This window comes from Pithys albifrons, chromosome 14 (assembly GCF_047495875.1).
Source record: "Pithys albifrons albifrons isolate INPA30051 chromosome 14, PitAlb_v1, whole genome shotgun sequence".
Lineage (NCBI taxonomy): Eukaryota > Metazoa > Chordata > Aves > Passeriformes > Thamnophilidae > Pithys > Pithys albifrons.
The window spans coordinates 19,949,957-19,965,697 of record NC_092471.1 but is presented as its reverse complement, the minus strand read 5'-3'; the positions used below and the strand labels follow the sequence as shown (position 1 = coordinate 19,965,697).

The following is a 15,741-nucleotide window of genomic DNA, read 5'->3' as shown; positions in this document are numbered from 1 at the left end:
AGCTCAACATGAGCCAGCAGTGTGCCCAGGTGGCCAAGAAGGCCAGTGGGATCCTGTCCTCTATCAGCAGGCCCAGGGCAGTGACCCTTCCCCTGGACTCAGCACTGGGGAGGCCACACCTGGAGTGTTGTGTTCAGTTCTGGGCCCCTCAGGTCAGGAAAGAGATTGAGGGGCTGGAGCGGGGCCAGAGAAGAGCAACGAGGCTGGAAAGGGACTGGATGTGGCACTGAGTGTCCTCTGAAACACCTCCAGGGACAGAGAATCCAACATGTCTTGATCCAACCCCACTGTGATCACCAGCCCAGGGCACAGAGTGCCCTGGGCTGGTGATCACAGTAGGGTTGGGTCAAGAGTTGGACTTGGAGATCTCAGAGGTCTCTTCTAACCCAACAGAGAAGAGCAACGAGGCTGGAGAAGGGACTGGAGCACAAGTGCTGTGGGGAGAGGCTGAGGGAGCTGGGGGTGTTCAGCCTGGAGAAGAGGAGGCTCAGAGGTGACCTCAGCACTGTCTGGAACTGCCTGAAGGGAAGTTCTGGCCAGGTGGGGGTTGGTCTCTTCTCCCAGGCACTCAGCAATAGGACAAGGGGGCACGATGGGCTCAAGCTCTGCCAGGGGAAATTGAAGTTGGAGAGCAGAAAGAAATTCTTTGCAGAGAGAGTGCTCAGGGATTGGAATGGGCTGCCCAGAGAGGGGGTGGATTCCCCATCCCTGGAGGTTTTTCAACTGAGCTTGGCCGTGGCACTGAGTGCCATGATCTGGTAAAGGGACTGGAGTTGGACCAAGGGTTGGACTTGATGATCTCGGAGGTCTTTTCCAACCCAATCAATTCTATGGTTCTATGATTGTAACACCCCCTGACCAACTTCACATGAAAGGGCTTACTGGAAGCATAAAAGTGATACCAATGCCCAGGAGGGGCAGACACTCAGTGTTTTTCTTAATCTCTTTTAATCTCTATGCCATTGATTTAATTTATCTGGTCACAAGCACAATATTATTGTTAACAAATAACGTGCAAATAGGTGGATTTCTCAACTTTGCTTTATTTCTCACTAAGTGTTTTTTCAATTCCTCCTTTTCCAGTGCTGATACAGATCCTCAGCCTCTCTGAACTGTCAGTGATAGAAGCTGCTGATTTACACCCTCCTTTACTAGTAATAGTGTAATTTTGAATATTTTTGCTGCTTCTTCTCTACTTCCATCTCTTAAAATAGGTTTTTATTTTTCCTTAATGTTTACTCTGACTAGGTCACAGTTTTATTTTTAAACCTTGAATGTTTTTAAATGCATTTTCTCACTCTTCTCATTTATAAATAGGCCCTAAAGACAGACTGATGTAGAAAGCCCCCACCTTCTCTCTCCGAAGGCAACAATGTTGTTTGTAGGTCTAAGAAAACCAGAAGTAAATTGTGCCCTGGAACAAGTACAACAAACCAAATGAATTATGGTTCCTTAAGAGCCTAGCAGGGGACTGGAGTCTCAGGAAACATGGGCTGGACAGGTAAGGAAAAAAGGAACTCAGTTTGTCTACCTCTGTTTGGCCCTGATAGACAACACCAAGTTAGGATGGGGGGACACCAGCAGCTATGGCTAATTAGACAATTTACTCCATCTCCTGGGTGCCTCCTGCAGCAAATTAGCCAGAGTTTTGTTCCATTTTAGTGCCCTTCCCAGAGGGAAAAGGAGGTTTTGATAAAGAGATAATTAGGAGGAGGATGTGGTGGTTCTGGTGGGGATCTGAGGTTCTGGCTGCCACGCTCTCCTGCTGTAGGGAACTCGTGTTCCACAGAGCCCATCTGCATTTTGCCTTCAGCCCCAGAGCCATGGGCCTGGTGTGGCAGGAGTGGGTGGATCTGAGCACCAGCCCAGGGACACTGCAGAACAGTGGGTGGCTGCAGCATAGAGAGAAGCTGCATCTGCAGACTTGCTGGGGAGCCAGAGATCTGCAACAGCCAGTTTGGCACCTCAGAGCAGTGTCCTGGTTCCCTACAAGTGTGAGAAAAGTTTGTTTGTTATGTATCCAGAGTTACTCCCACACTACTCACACTTGTCTCTCTGCACATAGAGAGTCATAGAATCCAATGCCTTTCTATGAAAGGAAATGAGGGGCAGCAAAAGCCCCAGGGATGCTGCACTCCTGCCCAGGATCCCACAGTTTGAGTTGCCCCAAAACACGAGCAAACGCTGCACCAATAATGCCACAGGCAGAGAGGGCAAAGTGGCATGAAGTGCTCAGCACACCTCAAGTATGTTCTCCTTAGAGCCAGAAAAAGGTAAAACTACTTAAACAAACAAACACACACACTCTCTGCACATACAGAGTCATAGAATCCAATGTTTCAACCTCAAGACACAAAGACTTATGAGACAAAAGGACCTACAACCGAAGAGAAACCATAAATATTTTGGCTTATATCTACAGAAACATTTTGCCACTAAAGCTTTTAGAATTAAGGAACAATCTCAGTCACTCAGAAGCTTCAAGTTTCAATAAACTACATGTAGAACCAACTGCTCTGATTTTCAAAAGGACCAAGGATCACAGGTCATTTTTAAATTTTGGTTTTGAAAATGTTATTCCTGAGGGGTCCAGATAATTCCCACTGAAATTCTGACAAGACACAAAAGGATGCAGCACAGATCTGCTGACAAATAAGGATTAAAGAAATCTTTGGGAAAATAAGGATACACTCAAATGGGAAGGGAAATTTTGTCCTGGTGTGGCAATCTGGGAATGCCAACGAGCAGTACTGGTCACAAAGGACAGTAGTCACCATGTAGAGGTCTCCAGGAGGAATCTGTTGGCTCCAAAAACCCCAAGGGATTCTGGTGGCAACTGCAGCTACTAAAGTGGAACTGGATATTTTTCACTGCTCTTCAGTTTAATTGAACATTTTGTAGATGGTGAGTAACATTTCCAGTGAGTTATAAATGTCACCTTATGAAACGGCATTCCTGAATTGGATCCCTTTCCTTTCCAACAGTTTTGTAGAAAGAAAAGAAAGCCTCAGATACCTCAACTTCTCAGTGGGATCTCATCTCCCAGCACAATCCCAGTCCAAGAAAGCATTTTGTTAATACTTCAAGCACATAAGAAGCTGCAATAAAACCCAACAAGAAAGACTCACTAAATGAATGATTTTCCTGAATTCTTTTCATGCCAGCACTGCACAGCCTAACAACACATGCTGCTGATTGGGTTTGGCAGTATATAAAAAAATAAAAGTCTGCCTGGATTACATGGAAGATTTCAGCAAAACCTTTATCTGTTGAGCTTCCTCTGAGCCACAGATCGAGCACAATTACAGATGGACCTTCCAAACCTGATGTTGTTCTCTTCCAAAACTGTCTATCAGAGCATCAGTCAAAGCTGTGATGGAATGAACAAGCCCAAGGATCCCAGAGTATCCAAGAATACCACCAGTCTCCCAGAGGCAGAATTTCTTGGTGAAACAGACCATGCTGGTAGACCCCAGACCACTTGGTTGTCCCAGATTGGTCCTGGGTCTGGCTTAACAGTTAAAAAGTGACAAAAATATTGATGAAATCCAGGTAAGAGAAGGGGCAGGCAATACACAGGTGCTGCCTAGAGAGATGCAGCAATGACATTCTTGAAAAGTGGCTAAAATAGAAACACGGGCACATTAAAATTTTGGAACCTGTGCAAAGAGCCTGAAAATGCAGGTTTTCCATGTGAATTCTCTTGACAGAGAAGTATTTTCTGCTACTTGAGTAAATATTTGGGGCAAGGAAAGCATTTCCACTCCACGCCTGGTTGCAGATGCCTCGGACAACATTCAGTGACTGGTGATACTGCAGCTCAAACAGGTGTAGAGAAACAAGAGAACCACATAATAAACTACACAAGAAGAGGTCTTAGCACTCAATTCGGACTCTATCTCCACTCTCCAGCTGGGATGTCCTTCTCTCTGAACTATTAGTCTGAATCTCCAAGCCACTTTGGCCTGACACCACTTCTGTGTTGCCTGGCACAGAAATCAGAGTTTTATCCCTGAAATGCAGCCACACCTGGAACAAACAGCTTGTCTGTTTGAGAAAGGCAGATTTCCAGCCACGTTATTGGTCCAATAACTCAAATGGTTTTCCTACACCTGTAAAAATTTCTCTTCATCTTCCACCGCTCAGTTCAGACCTATCCATGCCCTACCCAAGGCCACTTACACTTCGGAGTGAATGGCATCACAGCTGCCACAGGCACATTTGTTGGACTCTCCTGCTGCCTGCTTTTGGCCTGGACTTGTGGGATGGAGATGTTACAATCACAAGGGAATGGTATTACTTCAGTCAAGGGCTGAAAACAAAGGCCTGGGCTGAAGATAAAGCAGTGGCTTTATACATGCCACCATCTGCAATCACCACTCTCCAAGACACTGTGCTGTCCTCAGCACTCCTGAGTCCCACCCTGCAGCACAACTCAACACCAAATGATCAGCTCACCACACTCATGTTTTGTGCCCAGGTGAACCAGCAATCGCTTCAACACCAAGGGGGAAGAGACAATGCAAGATCAAAAATGAACTTTCTTTTCTAATGTTTCTTGTTAGAGAGAGAACATGATGAAAATTGCAGAGTCTGGCGTGCTGGTGACACAGGCAAAGGCAAGGGGGACCAGCAGTGAGGAGTGGGCAAGGAGAAAGAAGAGCAGGGTAGAAGCAGTGAGGAGCAGCCACCAGTTACAGAGGTGGTTAATGAAGACCTACAGGCAAAGGTGACTCAACAGCACTGCCTTTTGCCACTAAAAATTCCATGAGTTGTCACTACAAATTTTTTTAGGATCTGTTAGCAGTTGAGCCACTGTACTTCACATGCACAACATGCTCCCACTGTCTCATGGGAATCAGAATGACCTGGACGAAATGGGACAAGTTTAACTGAAAGGGAGGGAGCCAGTGCCAGTTTCCATACATGTATCACTAGATTCATTATAAATAGGACCTTCCTCCATTTTATTTGCTTTTATCATCTTCTGGCTTTTCATGATGTTGATTCAGAGGCGGCAAAGTACCATTGCTCTTGATGGCTGAGTTCCCTCTGTAATGGGAGCAGCAGACACTTGTAGGGATATCAATTTATCTATCAGATCTCATTGGTCACAGCTGATGAGAGCATCTGACAACCTGAGGAACTAATGAAACACGGAACTGGAACATGAGATCAATAGGAAGAGTCACCTTTCTCACTTGCTGGGACTGTAGGAGCAGCCACCTCCCAGCACACATCACAGAAGCCAGGAGAACACTCGCTGCCAGGCTGCACAGAGAGCTGCACCTTCCCACTGGCCATGCACTCTTACACGTGTTGGCAAAACTCTTGGCATGGCTTTAAATGTCACTCCATCCTTTCTGCAGATATGCAGAAGGGTTTATGTGCTGGAAAACTTACCTGCACTTTTGTCCCAGTTCAGCAGGTGGGACCAGTTTATCCCTGGGTGGGTGTGACCAAAGCTGTGCATTCTAAACCCTCGGGGCCATTGCCCAGCAACTGTTCCCAAGGGCCCATTGGCAGCAGCTGCCCAGGGCACAGCTGAGCCCTCAGGCTGGGAGCTGGCTGGGAAAGAAGCCTGGCAGAGGAGCTGGGAGAACTGCCCTGCAGGGACTCCTTGGCACCTCCACACCCACCTGAGGGCTCAGCTCTGCCCATGGGCCAGCAACCATTCCAAAATCCCCCCTGACTGCCAGAGTCAGATCCCCCAGTGTGGAACTCCCTGCCCTGGGGGAGGCACTGGGGGCTCCCACCCAAACCTGAGGGGAGGGAATCTGGGGGTTTGGGGACTTGGGGACCACTGGTTGGATCCAGAGGAGGAGCAGACCCTGGCCAGGAGGAGCCCACCACTCTCCACCAGACTGTGCCATCATCTGCACCAACAGGTTTGTCCCTTCCTTTTCCTTTGGACTTGAGGGAACCACGTGGGGCTCAGCACAGGGGCCACCAAACCCCACTGTGTTTGTGGCCCAGGGGGTGGGTTACACTGCTGGGTTTGGGGGTTAAACCCAATTTCTCTTTGTGCCATTGCATTTCTTGTAATATTGTTATTAAATTGTAACTCATTTATAATCTCTTTTGTGTTGGGTTTGTTTCTCCTGCTGGTTTGCCTTTAATCCACCACAACATTCTGGCTGTATCAGCCCAATAACCAACCAATCCTTTGCAACACATCTTACTTCACTGCTTCCCTCTACCCTTCTTTCTGTGGCTGTCTCTTCCTTTTAGTATTTTCCTCATTTTGCAATTCTAATCTGGACTCCAGCTCTGGAAATCATGGCCTGACTCTTCTCTTGTTTTCAGACACTGCGTGCTCAGTACTGTTGATCTTTTTAAAAAGGTTATAAACCCGAGTTATGAAATAGTCCAGAAGGGCCACTTAGGTGAATAACACTACATGTAGCTAATGGACCAACTGAATTTGTGATTGGATCCTTCTTTTAAGTGCTTTAGATCTTATTTACTAACAATGCCTGGCTAAGCAGAGTATAAGGAAATAAAAGTGCCTTTGTAACATTCTGCAGTTTCTTCTCTTCTGCAAAGATACCATCTTGTTCCAGAAAACTGATTTTCCCATGGACTTCAGTGGACACCAGCTCTAAGTCTCACTGCTTCTCATGATGTCTCTGCATCACACCACTATGTCCTAGTTGAGCAGGAGGGACCAGCTAACCCTGTGTGGGGCTGATCAAAGCTGTGTATTCTACCCCCTCTATTCATTCCCAAGGTCAATGGGCCATTGGCAGCAGCTGCCCAGGGAGTCATTGGCACCTTCACACCCAGCCTGAGGGGGCGGAGCTGCCAATGGGCCATCAACAGTTCAACACCCCCTGGCTCCCAGAGTTAATCACCCATTGTGTGAGTCCCCGCCCAGGGGGAGGCACTGGGTGCTCCCTGAGGGTACAGAAGTGGTGGGTAAGAAGACCTCGGGAACCTCTCATCGGATCCAGAGGAGCAGCAGGACCTCGACAGCAGGAGATCCCCGCTCTCACCCAGACCACAGCCCTCGCCTGCACCAACAGGTTTTTCTTTTCCTTTTGCTCTGGACTTGGGGGAACCACAGGGGTCTCAGCACAAGGGCAAACAAACCCCCTTGGGTTTGTGCCCCAGGACACTGGGTTATACTGCTGGGGTTTTGTGAGTTGAAAGCAATTTCCCTTGTGTGTCAGTGTTGTTATTGTAATATTATTATTAAATTTTATCTCTGACTTATAATCTCTCTCGTGGTGAGTTCCTTTCCCCTGCTGGTTCACCTTTAAACCAGCACACACCAGAAGCAGAATTTTTTTCAGATGCTTTGGCTGAATGAACATACACTCTTGGAAGTATTTGAAAATCATAAAATTGCAATGACCTTCTGTTCCCTATGGCTGTGCAGAATCCCTTTAGCGAAGGCCTGATGATCTCAGGGAGTTTACATTCAGTTTATAATTTATATAAGATAGATCATTCCCTGGAATAAGTGCTTTCCAAAGTTTGTAGGGCTGCAGTACAACACAAGAATGAGAAACAGAGAACTAAGAAAATTGGGGATGAGTAATGTAGTTTCACTGCCCAAGATGAGAGAAAGGGAGAGCACTAATAGCATATGTGATAAAAATGCAAGGCTGCAGTCATTCATGATTCACACTGGAGGATACATCCTTGGAAGGTGCAGAGAAACATTCTCTGTAGAACATTTCACACTCATCATCTCCTCAGGCATAGGTAAGAACCTGTGCAGTCCCTGGGGTGCAGCAGGTAACCTTCTAATCCAAGCAGTGTTTGTAAAAGAAGACAACTTCAAACTTCAGATTATAAAATTTACAGAAGCCAAAAGAAAATTCCTTGCCAGTAACTGAAAATGTCACAATTTGATTCAAGTCCCAGCTCTGTAATTCTTAACTTCCTGGAGAGGGTGATAATTATCAAAGATATATATGTTTGATTTGGAAAGGCCAGCTCTTTGGTGGAAGTCTCTTCCACAATCAATTGATGAGTCATGACCAATCACATATGGGATATAAATATATATCTGTATATGTACATATGCTCCATGCTGGAAGCTTCAGCTTTGTTTCATCTTGCAGAGCAGTGAGGATTCACCTGGCTCCTTCTGGTCAAGCTCCCTTTGCAACAGGATATCCTCCTCCATGTCTCCTCCACCAGCCAGAGTTTGACACAGTGATAGCTACACTGAACCAGAAGTCTCAGATACTTTAGGGCATCCACAAGTCTCTTCCCACAGCAGAGCTTCCCAAATGTCTAGGGAAAGGCTCTCCCATGATTTTGATCCACACCAGGGATGGATTCTAGATGGGCACTTTCCCAGTGCTGACCCACAGGCAGGTTTCACACAGCATTGATGGGATGTTAAGGATGTTAAATTTCAGCCCAGCTCCTCAGCCATGCTGGGTGGGAATGGAGAGAGCAGCTCTGCAATAAAACACATGGAAAACAGGCACCCTTGGCTGCAGCACAGGCACAGGAGTGATCAGTGCACCCAAAAGAGAGAAGCAGAGGTGAAGAACCTGCCTGTTACCAACCTGCTGAAACAACAGTGCATCCTGCATCTCCCCAGACTTTGTGAAAAAGAGACCAAAAAACCCCCTAGTTCTGTGAAATTTCTGATTCTGCTTTGCAAATTGTTGTTTGCACAGCAAAGCTGCTTAACTCATGAGCAGCATGAAGTGCTGGAGTCTCTTTGTTCTGGTACAGCCTGTGCAGCAATTATAGAGCCCAGTGTGCCATGGGTGAGAAGCCACACATTAAAGTCAGCTGGACACTTCAACAGGATGAAATGGTAAAGATCCAAGATTTTGGAGAGTGAAAGCCAAGATTTTTCAAGTTTGACAGGCCATGTCATTGAACAAAGAAAAGGCAGAAGTACAACAGTGATGAAGACACTTCAAGACGACCCGAGGGATGAAGTCAGGAGACATCACCTACGTTTCAGGTCAAAAGGAAAGCTCTGCCCAAGATTTCACCCTGTTATTAATATGGAAATTAGAAAGTGTTAACTATGAACTTAAGACTATAAATGGCTCATTTTACACAAACAGCTTAGGCAAACTTTAGCCCAGTATGAACTGGCTGTGCCTCCAATGTTGTCAATAAATACCTTTGCTGATAAAATGACAAAGAGCTTCTTAGCAGTCATTTATTTCAAAGCGGTTTTCACTATCACTTTGGCTTCAGGGCCCAGGATTACACCATTTTTAGCAGCTTAGTGGCAGCAGTGGGCATAGGGCAGCTTGTTCTTGTCAATTCCAGAGTGGATTTGCCATCAGGAGCAGAAAAGTGGTCCAGGGCAGAGGGGAGAGATGCAGACAGGCTCCCTCAGAGGTGTGACTGGCTGCACCCCCTCTGCCCCTGCTGCAGCAGAGCCCACAGTGCTGCAGGACACACATCTCTGCACTCAGTGTGTGTGTGAAGGGCTCTCAGAGCTCCCCTTCCTCTCCCTGAAGGACTGACTGTTCCCTGGTGTGTGAGGACACACTACGAGCAGGATGGAGCTGAGTCACTGGGCTGTGCTGGTGGTGGCTGGGTGGCACCACCAGCACTTCTGCTGTGGCAATCTTTGGCTGGGGTAGCCTTGTGCAGGACTGACTGGTCTTGGCTGTGTTTCAGATTAGGTTGGAAATCCAATTTAGGAGGGCAGGGCCTTGGTGGGATTCATCCCCTCCACTCAGTCATCCTGTTGTTGTGGTTTAAACCCAGCCAGCAGCTCAGCCCCACACAGCTCCCACTCACTCACTCCTGGTGGGAGCTGGGCATTGGAAGTTTCTTCATTCCCTGTTAATGAGTTGACTTCTACTTCAATTGTTTCTTTCAGGGGTGATGGATATGTGTGTCTGTTGGTGTGTTTTCCCTCTCCTTTCCTTGCACAATACTGAGCAGTGTTAGGGAGAGGTTGGACCACACTGAGCTGTGCCTCTCCGGAATAGCCACACCCATTTTCCACTTGTTCAAACACTTTATCTCTTCATCAGGATCCTGCCTTTGCTCAGGAGCAAAGTTCCAAACCATTGGTGCTGGCATAAGGCAAATGCTGATGCTTTTCCAAGCAATGGAGTAGCAGAACTACCTTTCTCCTGTCTGAACAATGCCAGGCCAGTTTCAAACTCCAGAGGCAGCAGAGTTCAGGTGGTGTAAGGCAGGAGCCTTGATCTCACAGCATCCCGGTGCTGACACACAGACAACCAAAGCCCCTTGCAGTAAGTTGAAAATGAGACATGGATTCAAATTACTAAAATGCAATTTAAGGCAGTTCTGAGTCAACTGTGAAGGGCTCTGGCCCAAAGCTGGGAATGTGGGACTGAAACACCATTTGGACAAGAGGCACCAGTCCACTGGCAGTTCTGAGAAGCCAAAAAAGGGCTAGTTTGGACCATCTGTCCAGTTCAGAGGCCACCTAGAGCACATTCCAAACCTCTCTACAAGATCAAAGTAGGTAAGTCACAAAACAGATTTAAATCTCACTTTGAATGCCATTGCAGCCCTGCCTCAGGACGTTGGTCCTATGGAACACCAGGAAACAATGTGTAATCACATAGTTTTGGATACAAAGTAAGAAAGACCATCTTCTTTAGCTTATGGTTCCTCTAGAAACAGCACTGGGATACAGATGATGCACTGGAAGCAGATGGAAGCAGATGATGCACTCTGGGGCTGGAGCAGCGTGGACCTGATCCATTCCTAGGACTGCCAAAATTACAAGTGGTTCTTGCTGTTCCCTGTCTGGCCAGGACTGAGAGAGGCTTTGTAAGCAGTGTTTTCACTAAGCAACTGAATTTTGGGATGGATTGAGAGATAATGTGATTTAAGATGTTGTGTGGTTTCACATAGATACACATTAGTTGGTAACGCTCCCTTTCATTGTCCCAGGACTCAAATGACACCAGAGTCAGGCCTTTGGCACTGCCTGGGGCAGGAGATACACTAAATTCAGTCCTTCCACCAAGATCTGAATCATGAAATTGAGGTGTTAAGGAAAAAAACCCTTTGGCCTCTCAGTATTCTCACCTGACAATAAAAATACACAGGTGTCCCAGTTCAGCAGGTGGGACCAGTTTATCCCTGTGTGGGTGTGACCAAAGCTGTGCATTCTAAACCCTCTGGGCCATTGCCCAGCAACTGTTCCCAAGGGCCCATTGGCAGCAGCTGCCCAGGGCACAGCTGAGCCCTCAGGCTGGGAGCTGGCTGGGAAAGAAGCCTGGCAGAGGAGCTGGGAGAACTGCCCTGCAGGGACTCCTTGGCACCTCCACACCCACCTGAGGGCTCAGCTCTGCTCAGGGGCCAGCAACCATTCCAAAATCCCCCCTGAGTGCCAGAGTCAGATCCCCCAGTGTGGAACTCCCTGCCCTGGGGGAGGCACTGGGGGCTCCCACCCAAACCTGAGGGGCGAGAATCTGGGGGTTTGGGGACTTCTGGGACCTCTCATTGGATCCAGAGGAGGAGCAGACCCTGGCCAGGAGGAGCCCACCACTCTGCACCAGACTGTGCCATCATTTGCACCAACAGGTTTGTCCCTTCCTTTTCCTTTGGACTCAGGGGACCCATGTGGGGCTCAGCACAGGGGCCACCAAACCCCCCTGTGTTTGTGCCCCAGGGGGTGGGTTACACTGCTGGGTTTGGGGGTTAAACCCAATTTCTCTTTGTGCCATTGCATTGATTGTAATATTTTTATTAAATTATAACTCTGGCTTATCATTTCTTTTGTGGTGGGTTCATTTCTCCTGCCAGTTTACCTTTAAACCAGCACAACAGGACATCTACTCCTTGTTGTTGTGTCTCACACACAGCCTGAAGAGCCATGCAGAATATGGGCCAAGAGTCATTCCTGGCATCAGGGCATGCAACACCCTTGTCTATCTCCAGTTCTGGCTCTTTATAGGGTGTAGGTGTCCCAGGTTTGATCTCATGTGTCCTGAAAGCAAGACACAGATTCCAGCATGTCTTAATGGGAAGGGCAACAGCAACAGCCTCTGGTGTTGAGCTGATTGCAATGCTCCTATTTGGGAGACAAAGGGAGGGGGAAGTATTGACCCATCCCTGGAATATTTCAGTATTACCTCAAAAAAAAAAAGTCAGTCTGGGCTACTAAAACTATTAAAAGTTATTAACATGGTGATGGAATGGCTGCAGCACATGTTTTAGCTACTGTTATAGTGAAGTATTTACAGTCTGTAATTGTCCCACTTCTTTCCACGCAGCCACGAGGCAGCTGAGAATAAACAAAAATGTATCACTGTGAGGAGCTTAAAAAACCCAAACAACCCTGGAATATATTCATAGTACATATCTTTGCAAATGCAGGCAGACCAGAAAACTCATTTTGTCTGTCTGGTCCCCTGCTCTCCTGAGAAGGGCTATCTACTCATTTTCCACCACCTAATAACAAAAAAGAGACGTCAACTGAACTGAGAAACACTGTCAAGCACATCACCCTGTTGTCTTATCAGCTAATGCAGCACTAATGGAGCATGGCATCATTTCCATCTCTGGGCTCTCTGTCCACTGTTCTGTGCCTGCTGCTTGCAATCTCTGGCTGTGGAGCTACTGAAGGAGTGATTTTTTTTCTTGTTCCCACTCTGGCTCAACCACTGTTGCAATCAGTTCTTCATAATCTTGGAACATGGTCCCTGGGAGAGCTGTATGGACTGTCAGACCTGCCTCAGCCCAGCTGGAAATTCAAGTTAAGCACCCAGTCACTAAAGGAAAACACAAGATAATGGCACAGGAGCCATGAGAGGAAAAGGCAGTGGCAGCAAGCTCTGAACAACTACCAGCGATGGTTTAGGCACTTCTTCTCATCCAGTAGTGGGTGGATTTATTAATGGTTATCAGTTACCATTTCTGAACAAGCTCTGCTGGCCTGTTGTCATTGACACCCATGTGAAAATACAGTCAGGACCCAGCACATGCAGCCCCTGTGCTGTGTCTCTGGGGCTGCTGTGCAGCAGTAACTCTTCCTCCAGCTCCACTTTGGATTTGTCCCTAATTCTGTCCTTCTAACCAGCCTGGAGATTGTTGGAAGGAAGAGGAAAACTCATGCTCAATTCTCAAATATTTCCCAATTGCAAAATAAAAAGGCTATTTTAGACAATACTATGTCCACCTGCATCACCTTTTGGAGATGAAAAAGTGCAAGACCCATGAATTCTGTTTGCCTGAGTTAAATTCCAAACCATGGTATTTATGGGGAACTAAAAGCCAAATTCATTGCATCTGCAGAATACTGGGGACAGGATGACAGAGAGAGAGTGATCAGGCATTGGAATGGGCTGCCCAGAGAGGGGGTGGATTCCCCATCCCTGGAGGTTTTTCAGCTGAGCTTGGCCGTGGCACTGAGTGCCATGATCTGGTAAAGGGACTGGAGTTGGACCAAGGGTTGGACTCGATGATCTCGCAGGTCTTTTCCAACCCAATCCATTCTATGATTCTATGAATCTGTGTCCCATAGGCAGTGAACACACCACCTGCCTTTTGCAGTTGTCTGCAAAAATGGGTCCAAAAGGAGAGCACTGGATGAGCAAGGAGTGGCTGTCCTGCTTCCATGGGGGTGTTGGTGCCTGGCAGTGCCACTTGTATGCCCTCTGTGGAAAGGGAACAAGCTTTCAGACACCTCTCCCTTCTAAAACTTTCACTGGAGAAAGAAAGGGTTTTTTTAGGGCCTTCCAGGCAGAGGAAGAAAAATCTGAAAAGTCTAAATATTTGAAGTACTTAGAGCAGGTGGCTGAATTGAATACAGAGATTTCCCACTCCTTCACCACCTCCAGCCTGGCATGGGGGGGGTTGCCTCTCCTGCACCATCTCCAGCCAGTGCAGTTTTCCCACGATGTTGAACCCTGTCTGGTTCCAGCACATTCCACCAGCAAATCCTGCCTTCTGAGCCACCTGGATGGTTGTAGAGCTGAGAAGGAGAAACATTTCTGCAAGCAAAAGGTCTCACTGAATGTAATTTAAAGTGATGGAGACTAAGCACTCCAGAGTGCAGAGCAGGCCAGCTGCAGTTTGTCTCAGTCCTGGTTTTGCACGAGCCAGCCCTGGCCCTGCCATTCCTCACTGCTCCTTCTGCTGAGACAGTCCCTGACTAAACAACTGCCGTGGCTGTGCAGCAAAGGGGGGTATTTTATGGAGAGGTAGAAATGCCATACAGAAAAGAGAAATCTTCACAGAAAGAATGTGTGAGGGAGCTGCTTCTGACAATGACAATAAACAGAATAGTCTGCAGATAAAATAAAGAGGCAAAGCCAAATTCTAGTTCATTAAAATAGCTCAGGAAAGAGCCTAGAACTGCAGACTGTACAGTTTTTGAAGACACACAGAATGGCTGCAGGCAGTAAAAACACATTCATACTGTTCTCAAGAGGCAAATCCAAAAGACACCCAAAAATGCTGCACAGACATAAAGCAACTGGGAAGAGGAGTAACAATGTTATACTGCTTGTAAGGGAAAAAGTGCATAGAATCAGATATTTGCTTCTAGTAATGCCCTGAAAAGGGTTCTGAATAATACCTCCAGTATAAAACTTGCCTCTTCAACCTTCAGATCATTCCTATGAAGTCAGAGATCTGGGTCAGAGATTTGTGGGAGTAATCATGGTATTTCTTAGTCTCTGCATATTTACTTGGTGCCCTTTGGCTGCCAACCATAACACCCAGCTCTCAGGTGGCTTTTCAGACACAGATAAAAGTACTTTTAGAAAGGACAAACAGCATTCACCATCTTGTTGTATGGACTGAAAATATGCAGCAAACAGAAGGTATTGGTTTCATCCTTTTGTGACAGCAAGTGATAACCAGCCAGAACCACCCAGAAATACTAAAATATATAATATATATACAGCTTAACAGGTGGAATGGATCCTTGGTGCCCATTGAGACAAGCCCAATGCCAGAGTGATCTGCAGTCAGAGTGCTCCAGGGGAGCTGTGCCACTGAGCCCCTTTGGAGGGATGGGAAATGCTCTTCCCCTGCCCTGCTGCTGCCAACTGAACAAGGAGAGCCAAGCGGGAGCTGTGCCCACACCTGCCCCTCACCATCCCATAGCCACAGTGGGAACAGCAGTCCTGTGCTCTCTCTGCCCTGGGCTCATGTCTAGAGTTTGCAGACATCCTTCTGCCCCATGATCTGACACTGGAAGCCTCTGGCATCCTTTTCCAGTCTCACAGCACTGAGCCCTCTCTCCTGGGACTGCTGAAGGGCAGCAGTTCTGTCCCATGAAAGGCTGTACAAGAAGTAGAGATAAAAACAAGAAATATCCCACCTTACCAGGGAAAAACCTTACTTTAAATATCCCACAGAGCTACTGTCACATACTGAAAAACTGCAGGACACTATCTTGGAAATCAGTTCTTGGTCTTTCTAAGGGGAACTTCTCATGAGAGATAGATAGATAGATAGATAGATAGATAGATAGATAGATAGATAGATAGATAGATATGGATAGATAGATATGGATAGATAGATAGATAGATAGATAGATAGATAGATAGATAGATAGATAGATATGGATAGATAGATATGGATAGATAGATAGATAGATAGATAGATAGATAGATAGATAGATAGATATGGATAGATAGATAGATAGATAGATAGATAGATAGATATGGATAGATAGATATGGATAGATAGATAGATAGATAGATAGATAGATAGATAGATAGATATAGGGATAGATGGATAGATGAAAGAAAGCAAGAAAGAAGAAAGAAAGAAAGAAAGAAAGAAAGAAAGAAAGAAAGAAAGCAA

The 15,741-nt window shown here is 46.6% G+C and overlaps 1 protein-coding gene across 1 annotated transcript in view; it reads right to left on the bottom strand.

Annotated features, from left to right (window-relative positions):
• The window catches only part of TRPC5 (transient receptor potential cation channel subfamily C member 5), a 143,631-nt gene that overhangs the window by 105,425 nt on the left and 22,465 nt on the right, over positions 1–15,741 (bottom strand). The gene's annotated exons all lie outside the window — the stretch shown is intronic.